Source organism: Bufo gargarizans, chromosome 4 (assembly GCF_014858855.1).
Source record: "Bufo gargarizans isolate SCDJY-AF-19 chromosome 4, ASM1485885v1, whole genome shotgun sequence".
NCBI classification, from domain to species: Eukaryota; Metazoa; Chordata; class Amphibia; order Anura; family Bufonidae; genus Bufo; species Bufo gargarizans.
The window spans coordinates 86,630,441-86,650,948 of NC_058083.1; positions in this window are offsets into that span (position 1 = coordinate 86,630,441).

Here is a 20,508-nt window from a genome sequence, read left to right on the forward strand (position 1 = left end):
TCCAGGGTTCGGGTGGGCTCTGAGTGCCGCCTCTGGCACCCGTGCCATAGGTTCGCCACCACTTACCTGTATACTCATGTTGCAAACAGAACACGGGCCCCAATTGTTCATATTTGCATTGGTTTGTGTTTTGAAGTAAAAGGTTTGTAGTAACAATATATTAAGTAACTTTATTGAATTATTTATATTGTGTATGGAAATGACAGATGATTAGTCTAAGCTGTAAATTCAGGCTCAGTTCTACGGCCACAGGTTTAGGTTTCCTGATGCTGTTTTGGAAGCCAAACCAGGAGTGAATTCAAAAAAGAAGAGAAGCCTATATACTTTTTCTCATTTTATGATCCACTCCTGATTTTGGCTTCTAAAACTAGATCAGGAAACCTAACCGTGGGGCCGTACCTTTATAGCCTATTAAAGATGGAATGTTTTACGTACTGTTGTGTTTTATTCTTATATACTTACATGGTTCACTATATTTGTGGTAATCTCTACTTCACAATGAATCTGTCTATGCTCTAAAGCTGACCAAACACATTATATTATTGCTGGCTGAACCTAGCAAATTTAGGCATGACCCAGGGGCGTAGCTAAAGGCTCTCAGGCTTTGATACAAAAGTTCAGCTTGGGCCCCCTCTTCCCTCATTGCTTTGTGGCCAGGGGGAGGGGTGCACCTAGCCTTTCTACTGCCTGAGGTAAAAATTGAAACCGCACCCTCCCCCCATGCCAAATTCTCAACCTAACCCCTACACCTGTGCCCTACATTTAAAGACATAGGGCCAGATTTATCATTAGCTCAGGTCAGAATAATGGAGTGAAAAAGTCCCCAAAAAGTCCCAAACGCTAAAACTGCGCACAAATTTGCGACTTTTTTCTGCTCTGCACTATGCTCGCCAGTTTTCTGAAAGTGGGCGTGTTTTCTTATGTAAATGAATCTCTAGACAGATTTACTATTGGGACTATTTAAAAAGTCGCTAAAAAGTCACAAAAAAAGTCAATTTCACTCCAGTGAGGACCATGCTTATCTCATGAGACTTTTTAATAGAACATGCGACTTTTTCATAAAAACGTGCAACTTTTTCGTAAAGATGTGCGACTTTTGTAAAGCTGCCACTGACGTATAAACTGCTACCGTCAAACCACATTTATTACAGTCTTAAAGGGCCGATCATAAATCTGACTTGGCTAAAACTGACTTTAGCCATATGTGAAAGTGGAGTGAGCTGTCAGAGGCATGATAAATCTGGCCCATACTTCGAAAACGTTACAGACAGCTCTACAAAACATATAGGGTGGCACAGCAGCACTTACCTCTTACATCCAGTGATGTCTCCACTGATGTAGACATTCTCTTTCCGCATCTTTCAGCCATCTCTTGTCTCTGCAGAGTTTGACAAACAGACATCTTGTATTTTCCTACTTTTCGATCATTCTTCCACCTTCTCAACAGCCCAATGCTGTGCCCACGCAATACTATACTGCAGAGACAGATAATCCCCCTGAAAATACTATTACTAAATATATAGCGCCCCTTCAATAATTATTGCCCTAAAAAATAACTGCGCCCAGCAAATAGTGTCCCTGACACTCATAGTGTAAACATAATGTCCCCCAAAAATAATTGTACAAAGCTGATACTGTACCAGGGTACCCCTCACAGCAACAGTGCTCCCCAAAGTCCCACCAATAGAAATAATATCATAATAATATCTCCCAGATTGCATATGGTGCCCCCAAAAGTAATAATGCCCCAATTGAGCACATTCTAGTTATCATGTTCCCCATAATTCCCTTATAATGTGCAGCAGAAAATGTTCCCTAATAAGTTCCAGTACAAAAAATAGTAGAAAAAATACTCCCTTATAATTAGTACCCCCTTACCTTTCAGATCAGACCCCTCTATCAGATTCTGAGATCATACCCCCATATCAGACGTCAAATTAGACCCCATATCAGATCTTCAGATCAGACCACCATATTAGACATCAGATGCCTATATCAAACCTCAAATAAAAACCCATATCAGACCTCAAATTAGACCCCCTTATCAGCAGGGCCGGCTCCAGGTTCATGTGGACCCTTGGGCGATAAAGCCTCAGTGGGCTCCCCTGTGCTAAGGCCCCTTGCAGACGAGCGTTCCTCCCGCAGCGAGTCCGCATCGCAGCATCCAGCCTGACCTCCCAGCGCTGACGGGATTCACATAGCATTATATTGATTTATGATGCTATCTAGCCCTTTCAGTCCTGGAATGTTTTAGATTACGCTAACAGCATTATGCCAGTGTTATCCAATACATTCCAGAACTTTAAGGGTTAGATCATAAATCAATATAATGCTATGTGACCTCCGGCAGCGCTGGGAGGTCAGGCCGCGTGCTGCGATGTGGACTCGCTGCGGGAGGAATGCTAGTCTGCAAGGGGCCTAAGGGCTCTTTCATACGAGCGAATGCCGTGCGGGTAATCCGCTGCGTGAAAGAGTGCCAAGCCCCATCCCGGACAGCAGAGACACGGAGCAGTAACATGATTGATAATGCTCCGTGCCTCTCTGTGATCTTTTTACTACAAAATCATGGTGACAACTGTATCTCACTGTCATTTTGTAGTAAAAATGTCACAGAGGGGCACGGAGCATTATCAATCATGTTACTGCTCCATGTTTCTGCTGTGCGGAGCGGGGCTTGGCTGTCTTTCACACAGTGGATTACCCGCACGGCATCCGCTCGTATGAAAGAGCCCTTAGGCCTCATGCACACAGCCGTTGTGCATCTGTTGCGGTCCCCAGTGCATGGGCACCATCCGTGCAGCGGCCGGGACGGATCCGGACCCATTCAACTTGAATGGGTCCATTAACCGTCCGCCCCCCGCAAAAAAATTGAATACGTTCTATTTTATTGGGGTGCGGAGGTAGTGCTTCCGTGGGGGTTCTGATTCATGCGTTCGTTCTGCATCTCTGTGATTGCAGACCTATTCAAGGGAATGGGTTTGCATCTGTGATGCGAAGTGCACATTGGCCGGTGCCTGTGTATTGCGTTGCGGACCTGCCGTATGCGGGCCACAATACAGCCATGGGCACACAACAGCCGTGTGCATGAGGCCTAAAACATAAACTCCTTTAAGAAAATAATAATCAATAATACACTTTATTGGCAAAAATTCATAAGAGGAGAATTTCCTCTTATGAATTTTTGCCAATAAACTGTATAATTGATTTCATGCGTTCTGGTATTTTCTTATAGGCGTTTATATTGTGTTTTAGGCCGCTTAGACCAAAATGCCAAAATAAAGGCTCAAAGGAGCCAATAATTGAATAGAGAACAATTATCATGTGTTGCTTTGCTCTTGCTCAGAAGCACACATGCCTGTAAGGCCGAATGCACACGGCCGTGGTATCCGTGCGTTTCATGCCACCACTGCACTACAGTAATACACTCGTATGATCTATACGAGTGTATTACTGTAGTGCAGCGGCAGAATAATGCGTACGGCGTCATAGCAACCAATGACGCCGTACGCTCCAGCTCTCAGCAGGATGCCAGGCCGGAATACCACGGACCGCTCACGGCCGTGTGCATTTGGCCTTAGAGGCATGTGTGCTGCTGAGCAAGAGCAAAACAACACATGGTAATTGTTCTCTATTCAATTATTGGCTCCTTTGAGCCTTTATTTTGGTGTTTTGGTGTACTGACAGTCTGACACTGTAGATAGCCCCAGGCGCCAGGCCCCCCAAGTAACATACTACATGAACTGGTCTTGGTCTGTCTGTTACTGTAGACCAGTTCACCTTAATTCTAAATTTAAAACGAGTCCGGCAGCAGCATTCTGCTTAAGCCATGGTGTCCTCTGGACTGGCCTGGGTGCCAGGTTTCCTCTGGGCTCGGCTATGCGTCCTGTCTGAATCTTCTGCAGCTGCGAGTCCTGCTGCTGGCGGAGGCTTACAGATCTGTGCCTGTGCAGCGTGCGCTGTGGAAACTAGTACTCGCACCGCACAGTGCACAGACGCTCTGCCTGGAGTCAGAAGATCATGTGAGAGAGGGGCCGGGCGGCGGGTGTTGCACAACATGAATGAACTTGAAGAATGTAAAAATTTTAAAGGGGCCGCCGCCACGCCGCGGAAACGAGTGGGCCCCCTAACTTACAGTGGGCCCCGGCACTTTCCTGGGTATGCCAGGTTCTGACACCGGCCCTGCTTATCAGAATCCAACTTAGACTCCTATATCAGATCTTCAGATAACCCGTATGTAACGGATCTCCTGGCACCCCGACCGGGTACCTCCGTCGATGGATGCTCCTAGTGCTTCCCGAGGGCTCCAAGCACTCAACTGGACACCACAACCACCACAGACCCCACGAACCGCCGCAGCTTGGTTGAGATCTCACCGTCCTCCACCCACGCTGGACCCAAGACCGGGCTTCAGCTTCCAAGTGGGTGAACCTCTCCTAAATCCATAGAGCAGGAACCATGAACAAGCTCTTACAAGAGCTTATAGTCAGGGGAGTATTGTGATATAGCAATCCCCAAGAGTGTAGTTATCCCATTCCCCAAACATGAGCCAAAACTTCATGAAGGGGTAAAGCAGGAACTCTTTATTTGAAGCAAGCACACACATTGATTTATACACATCTTCCAACAAGGTTACCACCCACAGGGTTTTGTAAAAACAGCCAATAACCACGACAATACACTCAGACACTCCCACATAAAATCCTCCCCTCTGCCTGTGATACAATTACCTCACACTGGGTTGATGCAATCATCACAGGCAGGAGAATACACAATAGTGTTCTGTCCTGGAGACTACCGAGACGTAATTCAATTATCTCTCAGGACAAAGGGACATCGCCAATACACACAGAGACAATGGAACAGACCTCACCACTCAACGTATACAATGTCCCACCCTTTACAATACACATAGACATTTAACATCCCAAAATGGCACGAATTAGACCAGGGGTTCAAGTTAGTACAAGTCCTTTGTGAACAAAGGAGGCCTGGCTGATGAGAGGGCCCGTATTCCAGGGGCAGGAGGCGGGCAAACAGCCCCCTCCAAAACACTGTGGCGAAGTGGCTTTCGCCACATATCTTCCCATTCGGGGGAGACTAACCAGGTAGCTGACCTTCTGTCGGTCAGTGCCTGAGTTAGTCGAGTCACCCACCCACAGTAAATTACAATCAACAAGGCAGCCCCCCCCCCCACAATAATATACAATCCGCAGTGCAGTGCCCCCCCAACACTTGGTTACTGCACCCGGGCAATTTTGTAGCTTGTTTCGGTCCCATGGCTTCACCATGGCTGTGATGGGCACTGGTCTCTTGGCTTTGTGGGTCACTGAGTGAGCAGAGACCGGCGGTACTCTGCCCTGGTGCCAGCGCTTCAGCTGGGGGGACCTGCAGGTAGACACGCCTGGGACAAGGGGACAAAGGAGGGCAGAGGCCAACTGTGCTCTGCCCCGTTGCCAGCTCTTCTGCTGGAGCAACCGGGGTATAGTCCTACCCGGTGACAAAGGGAAAGTTAGGGCAGAGGCCAACTGCGCTCTGCCCAGATGCCAGCTCTTCTGTTGGGATGGGGTCAGGGAATTCTACCCCCAAGACTTTGTTGCGGATCAGCTGTGGAGAGGAGGGATCGTTTACCTCCTCCTCCCGGCATTCCTGCGGGGTTGGTGGGGTATCCGTACCGGCCGTCCAGCATCCCGGTAGGCCTGGTGCAGAGACTGCGGTCCCATCTGCCCCATCGGAGTTAGGGGTGCTGTCCACCTGTGGTTGGGGAGAGAGACGGATTGTCTCCTCTCCCTTCAAGGTACACTGCCGCTGGGGAGCAGAACCAACTGTCCCTACTCCCTGAAACTCCGGCTGCCGTTGAGGATCTGGGCCAACTGCCCAGCATCCCTGTAGGGCCGGTGGAGAGATCTCGGTCCCATCTTCACCTGCCATATGGGTTTCCCCCCAGGACCAGTCTATGAGGCCCCCTACCTCTGTAGCTGGTACTGAAGCAGGGGATACTTCAGTCGGGTCTTCCCAGCTGTAGGGTTGTAGGTCTGGGACTGCCACCCAGCTCTCTGGCAGTGTATATTGGGACCGAATGGAGCTGAAGAGGTATTGGTAATCCTTCTCCAGCTCCTACTCCTTTGACACTAGAGATGCCAGGTCTTGTCTCACCTCTCTCGCTGTAGCCCGACCATGCATAGCCTCCCTGTAGTCAGAGATATCCCAGAACTGGGACTCTCCAGCATCTCCGAACTTCGGTTCTGTGAAGGCCTCAAACAACAGGCCAGGGCCATCATAATCCCCACCCTCGGGTCTGTCGTGCTCAGCCATTCAGGGGGAGTGCCGAATCACATACCACCAGAGTGCCTGGTAGGCGTTGTCTAGCCAAAGCTCCTTCCATACCAGGCTCTCCAGTTCTGTCACCCACTCATCCAGGGGCTGCTCTCCCAGAAGGGGCATTCGCAGGGCCACTTGCATCCGCAATTGCTGCTCCTAACTGGGGAGACACTCACCCCGCCGACGCTGTACATCTTCCAGGGCCTCGTGCCAGACGCCTTTCTGGACTGCCTCCCTCCAGTCCGGTTCATCCTCCTCCTCATAGTGGAACGCTGTTTGAAGACTAGCCGATTCCATCCTGCTGTAACCAGGGGCGCTGTACGGAAAGTATCGTTGCCCTCAATTTTGTAAATCCACGAACGGTGTCTCCAAGCTGCTTCTCCTCTCACTAGGATGCCATCCCACTGCTTGCCACCAAATGTAACGGATCTCCTGGCACCCCGACCGGGTACCTCTGTCGATGGATGCTCCTAGTGCTACCCGAGGGCTCCAAGCACTCAACTGGACACCATAACCACCACAGACCTCACGAATCGCCGCAGCTTGGTTGGGGTCTCACCGTCCTCCACCCACGCTGGACCCAAGACCGGGCTTCAGCTTCCAGTGGGTGAACCTCTCCTAAATCCATAGAACAGGAACCATGAACAAGCTCTTACAAGAGCTTATACTCAGGGGAGTATTGTGATATGAAAAATATAGAAAGGCTGAGCACTCACCACCTGGGCCAGACAGAGACACAGACCATGTAGTAAGTGACAATGACAATATTTATTACACCTATTTGTAATCTAGGCAATTAAAATCTATATTAAACAATAGGATATTAATAGGTAATGAAACAATCATAAAAATCGCATAATATTGGAAAGCATAAAATACATCAATTCATCTAATATATATATATATATAACAATATTGAAAGCTAGAAGAATAAATATTATCGGTCAGATAGAATAAGAAATCAATAAGAAAAATCTATGAAATGATCGATGGGGAATTCGATAAGAACTTCGCCAATGAAATGCTCGATGGAGCAAATGGAGCTGTAGACAAAATTCGTGATCGATAAAGTCAATTCGATCGTTTGAAGTCAATTCGATCATATGAACAAAATCGACATATAATCAGTTAGTGGGCTACACGTCTTAGTAAAGGGTCAGGAAGGGGCCAGGAAAGGACCCCGAAACGCGTTGGTTACTGTAAGACCCGGACATCAGCTGATGAACATTTACAGAACCCCAACATCCTGACAATTGGACTTCAACTCCGTTGAAATTTCGACTTTCTCAGCGTGGAGCGAACACCTCGATATTTCCAAATCAGGTCCTGACTCTAAAATCGGTGAATATCATCGGGAGACTGTTCAGATTGGGGACTATACGACTACCCGAACTACTCCAAAAAAGCAACTGGAATCAGGTACCGCCGTATCTGACATTGTGAGCCACGTGGGACGCCACCGTAAACTCATGTCAGACGGCAATTGAACTATACTAAGAGGTGTAACCCACTAACTGATTATATGTCGATTTTGTTTATATGATCGAATTGACTTCAAACGATCGAATTGACTTTATCGATCACGAATTTTGTCTACAGCTCCATTTGCACGAATATCGAGCATTTCATTGGCAAAGTTCTTATCGAATTCCCCATCGATCATTTCATCGATTTTTCTTATCGATTTCTTATTCTATCTGACCGATAATATTTATTCTTCTAGCTTTCAATATTGTTATATATATATTAGATGTGTTGATGTATTTTATGCTTTCCAATATTATGCGATTTTTATGATTGTTTCATTACCTATTAATATCCTATTGTTTTAATATAGATTTTAATAGCCTAGATCAGTGTTTCCCAACCAGTGTGCCTTCAGCTGTTGCAAAACTACACTTCTCAGCATGCCCGCACAGCCAAAGGCTGTCCAGGCATGCTGGGAGTTGTAGTTTTGCAACAGCTGGAGGCACGCTGGTTGGGAAACACTGGCCTAGATTACAAATAGGTGTAATAAATATTGTCATTGTCACTTACTACATGGTCTGTGTCTCTGTCTGGCCCAGGTGGTGAGTGCTCAGCCTTTCTATATTTTTCACATTGTTTTACCTATGACTGGGTGAGTCATTCCAGGCTTAGTAGCACCCACTCCATAACTATAAACAGAGTGAGCCACCATACCTTCACACAAGTATTGTGATATAGCAATCCCCAAGAGTGTAGTTATCCCATTCCCCAAACATGAGCCAAAACTTCATGAAGGGGTAAAGCAGGAACTCTTTATTTGAACACACAAGCATTGATTTATACACATCTTCCAACAAGGTTACCACCCACAGGGTTTTGTAAAAACTGCCAATAACCACATACAATACACTCAGACACTCCCACACAAAATCCTCCCCTCTGCCTGTGATACAATTACCTCACACTGGGTTGATGCAATCATCACAGGCAGGAGAATACACAATAGTCTTCTGTCCTGGAGACTACCGAGACGTAATTCAATTATCTCTCAGGACAAAGGGACATCGCCAATACACACAGAGAGACAATGGAACAGACCTCACTACTCACTGTATACAATGTCCCACCCTTTACAATACACATAGACATTTAACATCCCAAAATGGCAAGAATTAGACCAGGGGTTCAAGTTAGTACAAGTCCTTTGTGAACAAAGGAGGCCTGGCTGATGAGAGGGCCTGTAATCCAGGGGCAGGAGGCGGGCAAACAGCCCCCTCCAAAACACTGTGGCGAAGTGGCTTTCGCCACACCGTACAGTATATCAGATCAAACCCCCATTTCAGACCTCAAATCAGTCTCCTATATTTATTTTTTATACACTTATATAGCACTGCTATATTTCACAGTGCTTTACAGACAGTATCATCATTCTGTCTCCAATGGTGCTCACAATCAAAGTTCCAATTATCCAGTGTCTTTGGAGTGTGGGAGGAAACCAAAGTACCTGGAGGGAAGCCAATGCAACACGGAGAGAACATACAAACTTCACGCAGATGTTGTCCTTGCTCGGATTTAAACCTAGGACCCCAGCGCTGCAAGGCACCAGTGCTAGCACATATGACTTGACATCAGCCCCTATATCAGATCAGACCCCCATATTAAATCTCAGATGAGACTCCTATCAGACCTTTATGTTAGACCCCTATATCAGGACCTCAGATGAGACCTCCTTTAGACCTGCATGTCATACCCCCACATCAGACCTCAGATCAGGCCTCCATGTCATGGAAAAGAACTCTGAGGACCTAAAAAAAAGAACTGTTCCTCTACAAAAAGATGGCCAAGGCTATAAGAAGATTGCCAACACCCTGAAAATGAGCTGCAGCGCGGTGGTCAAGACAATACAGAGGTTTAACAAACCATGGAGAAGAACTGCACAGTGAGCTCTCCTCTGAGAGTAGAATGGAGTGGCAAGAGGAGGTCCTCCTCATTTTTCTTTATTTGCACCCCATTCCCTATTTGTACTCATATCATACTCATATATACAGTATCTCACAAACGTGAGTACACCCCTCAAGTGTACAGCTTGTATAACAGTGTAAATTTGGTGTGCCCTCAAAATAACTCAACACAGCCATTATTGTCTAAACCGCTTGCAATAAAAGTGACTACATCCCTAAGTGAAAATGGCTAAATTATGTCAAAAGTGGCAATATTTTGTGTGGTCACCATTATTTTCCAGCACTGCCTTAACCCTCTTGGGGGGGGGGGGGGGCAAACTGGGCAATTGACCAGAGTCCCATGGTCTAATGGGCCCCCTGCTTCAGTGCTGCTGTTCAGCTGAATGTCTATGGAAGCAAACAGGCGGACAGCTGAAAAAGCTGCACTTTACAATGCAGTGTAAGGCCCCCTTCCTGTGCACATAACACAAGTCATTACCACAGTGCTGCTCTGCAAACTGACAGCTCCGGACACCAGCAACACTCTTCTACTGGAGCTGTAGGACCTGCGATGATGTCATGTGCAGGAAGCGGAGCTCAGGAGAGAAGAGGGGGGGGGGTGAAGGACTTGCGATGACCTCACCATTATGTGACCAGAACAGGAGGTGGAGCTATGCAGTAAAGTAATGAAGAAGAGCAGTGATGCATGGGAAGAATTAAAGGATTCATAAGTGCCAGGGAAGTGCGGGGAGTTGTAGTCCTCTTCTCTTATACCTCATGTTATGTAATATCAGAGTACATTACAAAATGAGGTATGAGGAGAGGACTAAAACTCCCAGCATGTCCAGGACATTATTATGTAATATCAGGGTACATTACAACACCCTGGATATGCTGGGAGTTGTAGTCCTCTCCTCTTATAATGTACTCTGATTTTATATAGGAATGGCTTGGATATACTGGGAGTTGTAGTCCCATCCTCTTATAAGTTTCTCTGTAATGTGCTCTGATATTAAATAATAATGGCTTAGACATGCTGGGAGTTATAGTCCTCCTGTTGTACCTCCTGTGGTAATGTGCTCTGCATTAGGGCCGGGATGATGGATAGGGGAGGGTAGTCATCCGCCTAGGGCGCCACTTCGCTACCCATAAAGGGGGGTGCACTCATGGCCGTCCAACTTCACAAGCCTCAGGCCGCTAGGCCTCAAGCCTGTGAGGCATTAGAACAGCACAAGAAGCCACAATGACATCAACGCAACCTCCTGCTCTGGTTCTTGCATGATGACATGATCACGTGAGACCCAGAGCAGGAGTGGTGATGTCATTGAGACGGCATGCTTTAGGACACAGCAACACAAGCCACAGATAATACTGGGGGGGGGGGGGGGGGGGGGGAGATCATTATATATACCTGGCACTACTAGGGAGGAATGGAGGAGCATTATATACATACTGCATTACAGGGGAACATTATATATAAACTGGCAATCTTGGGGGAACATTACATATTGGAACTAGAGGGGGCCTTACAGGGGGACATTATGGTAATATTATTACTACTAAGGTACTGTAGGGGCACCCGGCACCCCATGCCGATCAGCTGTTTGAGGAGATAGCGTGCGTTGTGGTGCGCACGTGTCGTCTCCCTTCTCTTTTCCTGCTCCCCGCTGTATGTCTATGGAACAGCAGCAGTGAACAGCATGCGCCGTCTGCTCAAACAGCTGATCGGCGGGGGTTCTAGGTGTTGGACGTCGGACTGTGTTTTTAGCACATTATTACAAGATTTGGGGCCCCACTTTAGATTTTTCCCTGGGTCACATTATTTCTAAAACTGGCCCTGCCTCTTGGGCATGGAGTTCACTAGAGCTTCACAGGTTGCCACTGGAATCCTCTTCCACTGCTCCATGACGACATCACAGAGCTGGTATATGTTAGAGACCTTGTGCTCCTCAACCTTCTGTTCGAGTATGCCCCACAGATGCTCAATAGGGTTTAGGTCTGGAGACATGCTTGGCCAGTCCAGTACCTTTACCCTCTGTTTCTTTAGAAAGGCAGTTGTCATCTTGGATGTGTGTTTGAGGTCATTATCATGTTGGAATACTGCCCTGCGGCCCAGTTTCCGTAGGGAGGGGATCATGCTCTGCTTCAGTATGTCACAGTACTTGCTGGCCTTTATTGTTCCCTCAATGAACTGTGGATCCCCACAGCCGGCGCAGCACTCATGCACCTCCAAACCATGACACTCCCACCACCATGCTTGACTGTAGGCAAGACACCCTTGTCTTTGTACTCCTCACCTGGTTGCCGCCACACATGCTTGACACCATCTGAACCAAATAAGTTTCTCTTGGTCTCATCAGACCACAGGCCATGGTTCCAGTAATTCATATCCTAAGGCTACATTCACACGTCAGTATTTTCCTATATCCCGATTTTCGGTCCGTTTTTTGCGGATCCGTTGTTCCTGAAAATGTTTCCGTATGTCATCCGTTTTTTGCGGATCCGCAAAAAACGGAACCATGTATAAATTGCAATAATCAAATAAAGTTGTTTGGATTTCTTTGAAAAAAAATTGAAAAAAAAATAAAAAATACATTTGTTATGTGTTTCCAGGAACGGATTCCGCATAAAACGGATGACATACGGAATGACATCCGAATGTCTTCCGTTTTTTGCGGATCCATTGACTTTGTATTGTACCAGGATCCGAATTTTGTGGAAAAGAATAGGACATGTTTTATATTTAAACGGACATGCGGAACGGAACAACGGAAACGGACAGCACACATTGTGCTGTCCGATTTTTTCCAGGACCCATTGAAAATGAATGGGTCCACATCTGGTGCTGATCTGTTCCGCAAAAAACGGAACAGATCAGGAAAGAAAAAACGGTCGTGTGAATGGACCCTTAGTCTGCTTGTCTTCAACAAATTGTTTGAGGGTTTTCTTGTGCATCATCTTTAGAAGAGGCTTCCTTCTGTGACGACAGCCATGCAGACCAATTTGATGCAGTATGCGGTGTATGGTCTGAACACAGACAGGCTGTCCCCGCACCCCTTTAACCTCTACAACAAATGCTGGCAGCACTCGTACAACCTCCCGATATGACGCTGAGCATGTGCACTCAGCTTCTTTGGTCGAACATGGCGAGGACTGGTTCTGAGTAGACTGTCTTGTTAAACCACTTTATGGTCTGGGCCACCGCACTGCAGCTCAGTTTCAGGTCGTTGGCAATCTTCTTATAATCTAGGACATCTTTATGTAGAGCAATGATTCTTTTTTTCAGATCCTCAGAGTTCTTTGCCATGAGGGGCCATGTTGAACTTCCAGTGACCAGTATGAGATAGAGTGAGAACACCAAATTTTACACACCTGAGACCTTGTAACACTAACGAGTCACATGACACTGGGGAGGAAAAATGACTAATTTGGCCACTTTCACTTAGGGGTGTACTCACCTTTGTTGCCAGTGGTTTAGACATTAATGGCTGTGTGCTGAGTTATTTTGAGGGCACATCAAATTTACACTGTTATACAAGCCGTACACTGACTACTTTATATTGTATCAAAGTGTCACATCTTCAGTGTTGTCCCATGAAAAGATATAATAAAATATTTACAAGGATGTGAGGGGTGTAATCACTTTTGTGAGACACTGTACATATTAAACCTCGGATGAGACTCCAATCATACCTTCAAGTTATACCTCCATATCAGGACCTCAGATCAGGCCTCCATGAATCTAAACTTACCCATTTTCTTTAATTTTTCAGTGCTGTGCTTCCCCTGCTTATTCCAGTGCTGTTCTCTGGTCTTCCCCACAACTGAGGTCGTATTCCTGGCTGCAGCAGTGACGTTCCGTGCACACAGATCACCGTGCAGCCAATTATTGGCCTCAGCAGTACACAGGACATCACCGTTACAGCCAGGAAAACACAAAGAAATATGCTTTAGATTGTACAGCTCCAGCCATGAAGTGAATCATCTTAGTGCATCAATTACGTATAGATCAAGGAAACCATGAACAGCCATCATATCAATAGTAATTTTGCAAAGCAGAGTTCTCAGCGCTGAACCCTCTGTTCTCTGGATGCATCCGTACATTATTAGGTGATCGCAATGCCTGGCGTCTCAAATCCTAGCGATAGGACCGTATGTTGGCACATGCAACCAAAGTCAAATGTCAAGAAGGGGTGTTCCTAGTAATCTGGCAACAGCCAATAAAGTAAAGCATGATAATGGAGCATCCGTATAACGCTCCTAACAACTTATCAGCGGCTCTTACAATAATCATTACATTAACTTTGCAATAAATGATTCATGGTATAGAGGAAGGAGTGGCAGCAACAGGTTACGTGGAAAACTGTGAAGTCCTCTTTGGAAAATGAATAATGACTAATGATATGATGGCCATTCCTGGTTTTCCTTGATCTATCAGTAAACAATGCACTAAGCTGATTCACTTCATGGTTGGAGCTGCGCATTCGGATGAAAGTTTCTAGAGAAAGAAATAGAGGATGATAATATTAATTTATTTACGTATTTAATTGAGCACATGATCACAATCTTGGTATAGATTTTGTATAGTTGAACCGTCTATATATATTCGATCAATAAACATGTTAATCAGTGATTGAAGAGGAGTTTCTTTAGTATTTAATATCTGGGGCCTGAAAGCTGGGGTCCAACATTGTGAGGGCCAATACAATATAGAAAGCGGAATCCATGGGTGGACATTGTTGTGCTGCTGATCTAGTGATGGTATACAGTGCTATGCATTTCGATCCACGTAAGTGTATTTTTCTGCCCCAGGACCATTGAATATCTTCGAAATATTTTCAAATGTATACTGTATGTTTGGATCATCCTGTCCATTGACTTGATTGTGTTTCAGGCTGTACATGCACTTCTAATAGACTGTTTCCAGGCTAAAGGACCCTTCACACAGGCGAACTAACCAGCCAGTTATTGGAAATGAACCGTTAGTTCCCAGAGATTTGCCTTATCATGAGTGGAGGTGAGGGCAGGATTTACATGCAGCGATCATCTCCTATGTATAATGCAGAGGTAGTAAAACGCTTAAAAACTAGATAGCTATAAAACTAAAAGAATTTGGCAATATAATCATATCAACACATAGAATATAATTATCATTTCAATTATACCTCACAGTGAATCCCATAAAAGATAAACATAAAAAAAACACTGAATTGCAATTTTTGCCCACCTCACCTCCCAAAAAAAGAAATAAAAAGTGATCAAAAAGCAAAATGTACCCCCAGAATAATAGCACAAAAAACTACAGCTTGTCCTGCAAAAAACAACCCCTCATACAGCTCAGTCAACAAAGAAATAAAACAAGTTATGGCTCCAGATGTCACCTCTTCACTTCTGAGTGCTGCCATGTCCCGAAACAGCAGTTTCTGATCACGTTTGGGGTATTTCTGTACTATGGAGAAATTGCATAGCAAATTATTAGGTGCTTTTTCTCTGTTTAAGGCCTCATGCACACGACCGTTGTGTGCATCCGTGTCCGTTGTTCCGTTTTCCGTGATTTTCTGCGGACCCATTGACTTTCAATGGGTCCGTTGAAAACTCGGAAAATGCACCGTTTGTCATCCACGTCCGTGATCCGTGTATCCTGTCCGTCAAAAAAATAGGACCTGTCCTATTTTTTTGACGGACAACAGTTCACGGACCCATTCAAGTCAATGGGTCCGTGAAAAAACACGGAGGCACACAAGATTGCCATCCGCGTCCGTGATCCATGTCCGTAGGCTACTTTAGCACAGACGGATCCGCAGATCCGTCTGCATACAGCTTTTTCAGATCCGACAGTGTATTCTAACACAGAGGCGTTCCCATAGTGATGGGGACGCTTCAAGTTAGAATATACTAAGAACTGTGTACACGACTGCCCCCTGCTGCCTGGCAGCATCCGATCTCTTACAGGGGGCTGTGATCCGCACAATTAACCCCTCAGGTGCCGCACCTGAGGGGTTAATTGTGCGGATCACAGCCTCCTGTAAGAGATCGGATGCTGCCAGGCAGCAGGGGGCAGACCGCCCTCCCTCCCCAGTTTTAAATTCATTGGTGGCCAGTGTGGCCCCCTCCCTTTCCTGTATTAAATTCATTGGTGGCCAGTGCGGTTCCCCCCTCCCTCCCCTGTATTAAATTCATTGGTGGCCAGTGTAGCCCCCTGCAGAAGTCGGTGCAGGCAGCGTGATGACGTCATTGTGCCGCCTGAGCCGTACAGGCCTGCATCACATCGCTGCCATGGAGGTAAGTATAAGTGTTTATTTTTTTTATATGGTACAATACTGGCTACTGGCATATGATTGGGGGGCCATCTGTGAGGGGCACTTGTTACTGGCACACAATTTGGGGGCACTTGTTACTGGGACATGATTGGGAGGCCATCTATGGGAGGCACTTCTCACTGGCACATGATTGGGGGGCATCTATGGGGGCACATCTTACTGGCACATTATTGGGGGCACTGTGGGGGCATCTATGGGGGCACATCTTACTGGCACATTATTGGGGGGCACTATGGGGGTATCTATGGGGGCACTTCTTACTGGCACATTATTGGGGGCACTCTTTACTAGCACATTATTGGGTGGCACTATGGGGCCACTTCTTACTGGCACATTATTGGGGACATCTACTGAGGTCACAAAGAAGGAGTATTTTGTATGGGGGGCTCTCTATATGGGAATTTTATACTGGGGCACATTATGGTGGGTACTATGGGGAATGGGAGAGAGGAGTACTATGGTGGCACTAAGAAGAGGTATTTTATACTAGCAAATTAGGGTGGAAACTGAGGGCACTATATATGGGGCATTTTATAGTGGTACATTATGGGGGCACTAGGAGGAAGGGGGAAGAAGAGCACTATGGGGGTATTTTATACTGGTACATTATGGGGGCACTATGGGGACATTAGCTCAACTGGGGGCATTAACAGGGGGTATTTTTTGCACTGTCCCATTATAAGGAGAATGATTACTACTGGGGGGAATTATGGTGGGCTTTATTACTACTGGAGGTCTAGAGGGAACATGATTACTAGTATGGGCACTATGGGAGCATTATTACTTCTGGGGCACAGTGGGGACATGTTGGGGGCACTGTAGGAGCACTATTACTGCCATGTGTGCTCTAGCAGAAAGTTATTCCTATTAGTGGGACTTTTGGGAGCACTATTACTGTGGGGGCACCTTGGCACAGTATCAGCTTACCACAATTATTTTTGGGGGACGTTATGTTTACACTATTAGTGTCAGGGGCACTATTTGCTGGGTGCAGTTATTTTAGGGCACTATCTGCATGGTACTACTATTATCAGGGAGTTTATCTCTTTCTGCAGTATAATATTGGGGAGCACGGCAGGCAGAGTGTTGGGGATGGTAGGATGATTTGTCCAGAAGATGGGAGGATGATGGAAAAGTAGTATACTGCAGAGATGAGAAATGGATAAGAAATGGTGGTCTGGTCTGAAAGGAGAAGATGAGGAAAGAGAACATCTACACCAAAGGAGATATCACTGGATGTTAGAGGTATGTGCGCTGTATTACCCTGTATGTTCTGTAGAGATGGGAGGGTGGATATAGAATTAGGGCCATACTGCCTCAGCCTGGCCCCAGACCTCAGGTCACAATGTGCGTGTTCTGAATTCTGGGGGCTCACACCCATCTACTACATTATCTGTACTCAGAGAGTTATCACGGTGTTATCTGTGGTGTTACATAGGACTGCAGGAGGTGATATCTACTACATTATCTGTAAAAAGGAGCGTGGCCAAAGGTTAGGGGCGCAATACTTGCTACACCACTGTGTGACTGACAAGGGTCGATCTATTTCATGCACTTAATCTCTCACGCCCCTACACACAGGCCTCGGAGTGAACCCAGAGTTCATTGTCATGACCCCTCAACAGTATTATACAGAGACACTATAGGAAACAGACGGAGCAGCAGCCGAGCCTTGTCTGAGAGAGAGATTTTGACTAGCCACAGGAATAGGGGGTTGTACGGGAGGAAGGGGGTTGTGAAGAAGTTGCTTGGGAGGGGGGGCATTCAAAAATGGGGCCCAGTAATTTCTAGTTACACCACTTATGATTAATATGCGAGTCGTACAAGGAATGAGTTACAGCTTTTGATATATTGTATTCAACCGCTGGTATTCAAGCTCCTGGACACCCTGCTGTAGGAGGTGCTGCCATATCTAGGGTGTATGCCATTCCATGGGGCTTGAATGTACAATCCAGGAAACATCTCATTAACAATTACATTTCCTACTAAGGGGATGACTGTATTCCAGACTGAGCAGCAACATACAGACAATATTTCAAAATGGTGGCATACAGTATAGAGAATCACACAGCGTATATGTACATAAAATCATACACAGAAAGTAGGCCTCTACTTATCACTGGTATAGTTTCAATAATGGGGTTATTTATTAAGCTTCTTAAAGTTCTAAGTTTGTTAGAAAGAGACTGTCATGCACTATATGATATCATATTTTCATTTTTTATATTAATCATGGAATAAGTCCTTTACGCAAATTGGGAACATACAAAAAATACAAATGCAGATACATTACAAAAGCCCCCTACCACCCCACCCAGATGATCACCAGGAGGGGAGAGAGGCAAAATAAAACAACACCTTCACATCACTTATGCTACAGGCAGGCTCTATCATTACAAAGTCCAGTCATTAACTCCAGTCTTTAGAATATACTGTAGGTTATTAAACCAAAATTTCCAAATTGCACACCAATCACTATCCCTGCTCTTATATCTAAAAAGCCTAAACTCCAGTAACTTCAAATAAGAGACAGACCTCTCCCAAGCCTGAACTGTAGGAAAATGAGATGATAATCAAAGTTTAGTAATAGCATTGCGAGCCTCAAACAATAATTTATATACTCTTGCCAATTGAGTGGGACTCAATAAAAGCGGCGGCGTTATATCCCCAGGACACAATACCGTAGATCCAAAGTCTACTAACCAAGCATCTTCCATAAATATTCTTAAGAACCTCCTGCCAATATCTGAAAAACTTTGGGCAAAACTACATAAGATGGATCCAATTTGCCCCTACAACAGCACATCTCAGGCAATGGTCAGAACTTCTTAGTTTAAAGGGGTTGTCCGGGTTCAGATCTGAAGCCGGACATACCCATATTTTCACCCAGGCAGCCCCTCTGATGTTAGCCTCGGAGCATGTTATGCTCTGATGCGCTCCCTTGCCCTGCGCTAGATCGGACAGGGCAAGGGCTTTTTTATTTACAATAATACACTTCTGGGCAGAAGCTTCCACCCAGCAGTGTATTCGGTGGCGTCACCGGCTCTGATGGGCTGGCTTTAGCGCTGCCCTAGCCGTTTTAGAGACTAGGGCAGCGCTAAAGCCCGCCCATCAGTGCCGGTGACGTTACTGGGCTCAGTGCTGCGCTGAAGCCTCCACCTGGCAGCCCTATGGAGAGCCCCGTACGTCACCGAAACTCCAGATTCAGCGCAAGGCAAAGGAGAGCATCGGCACATAAAATGCTCCGATGTTCTTGTCCGGGGGCTGCCTGGGTGAAATTATGGGTTTGTCCAGGTTCAACTCTGAACCCAGACAGCCCCTTTAACAGAATAGAGACATGTGGCTGAATAATATAGTCTATGTGTCATCTTAAATTGTAATTGTAAAGATTGATAGATCAGTAAAGAAACTGATAGATCCTCTGCTATTCTTCCTGGTCCAGAAAAAATATATCACCTAACCATCTAACCCGTGATTCAAAACGGAATTCAGACGGATCCATCTTTGGTAGCGATGAATACAACTTAGCTATGAAGCCTTTATTAAGAGGAATTTCAGCTACAAGTTAATTGAAAAGTTGGATTGTACCTGGAACAAATACTTATTTTTAGTGCCACAAAAAGCATAATATAGTTGAATATAGCAAAATCGGTGAACTTCTCTACAGTCAACAAGTTTTGTAATGCCCCCAAAGTAAATAAAAATCCCCAGCTTTAATTCCTAAAGGGTTTCTTATATATCATTTTGGATACTTTGAAGGGTGCAGTTCTTAAAATGGGATGATTTATGGGGGTTCTAATATATAGACCTCTCGAAGCCACTTGAGAACTCAATTGGTTCCTAAAAAAAATTTGAAATTGCTGCCAAACTTAAAGGGGTTCTGCACTTTCATTTAACTGATGATCTATCCTCTGGATAGATCATCAGCTTCTGATCGGCGGGGGTCCGACACCTGGGACCCCCGCCAATCAGCTGTTTGAGAGGGCAGCGGCGCTCCAGCAGCACCGCGGCCTTCTCACTGTTTACCTCCGGGCTGCCGACCCACTGACGTCACGACTAGTATCAACTAGCGTGGGCGGGGCTAAGCTCTGTTCACTTGAATGGAACTTAACCGCGCCCACGCTAGTTGATACTAGTCATGATGTCAGTGGGCCGGCGGTAAACAGCGAGAAGGCCTCTGCGCTGCTAGAGCGCCACTGCCTTCTCAAACAGCTGATCAGAGGATCGATCATCAGTTAAATGAAAATGCAGAACCCCTTTAAAAGCCTTTTGACATCTCCAAAAACAAACTTATGTTTAAAAATGATGCCAACATAAAGTGGACATATGGCAAATATTATTCATTAACTATATTGTTACTGACTGAAAAGCAGACACATTCAAATTTGGAAAATTGCACATTTTGCAAAATTTTCATAATTTTTTTTTTTATGTGTAAAAACTAAATGTTCCACTAACATAAA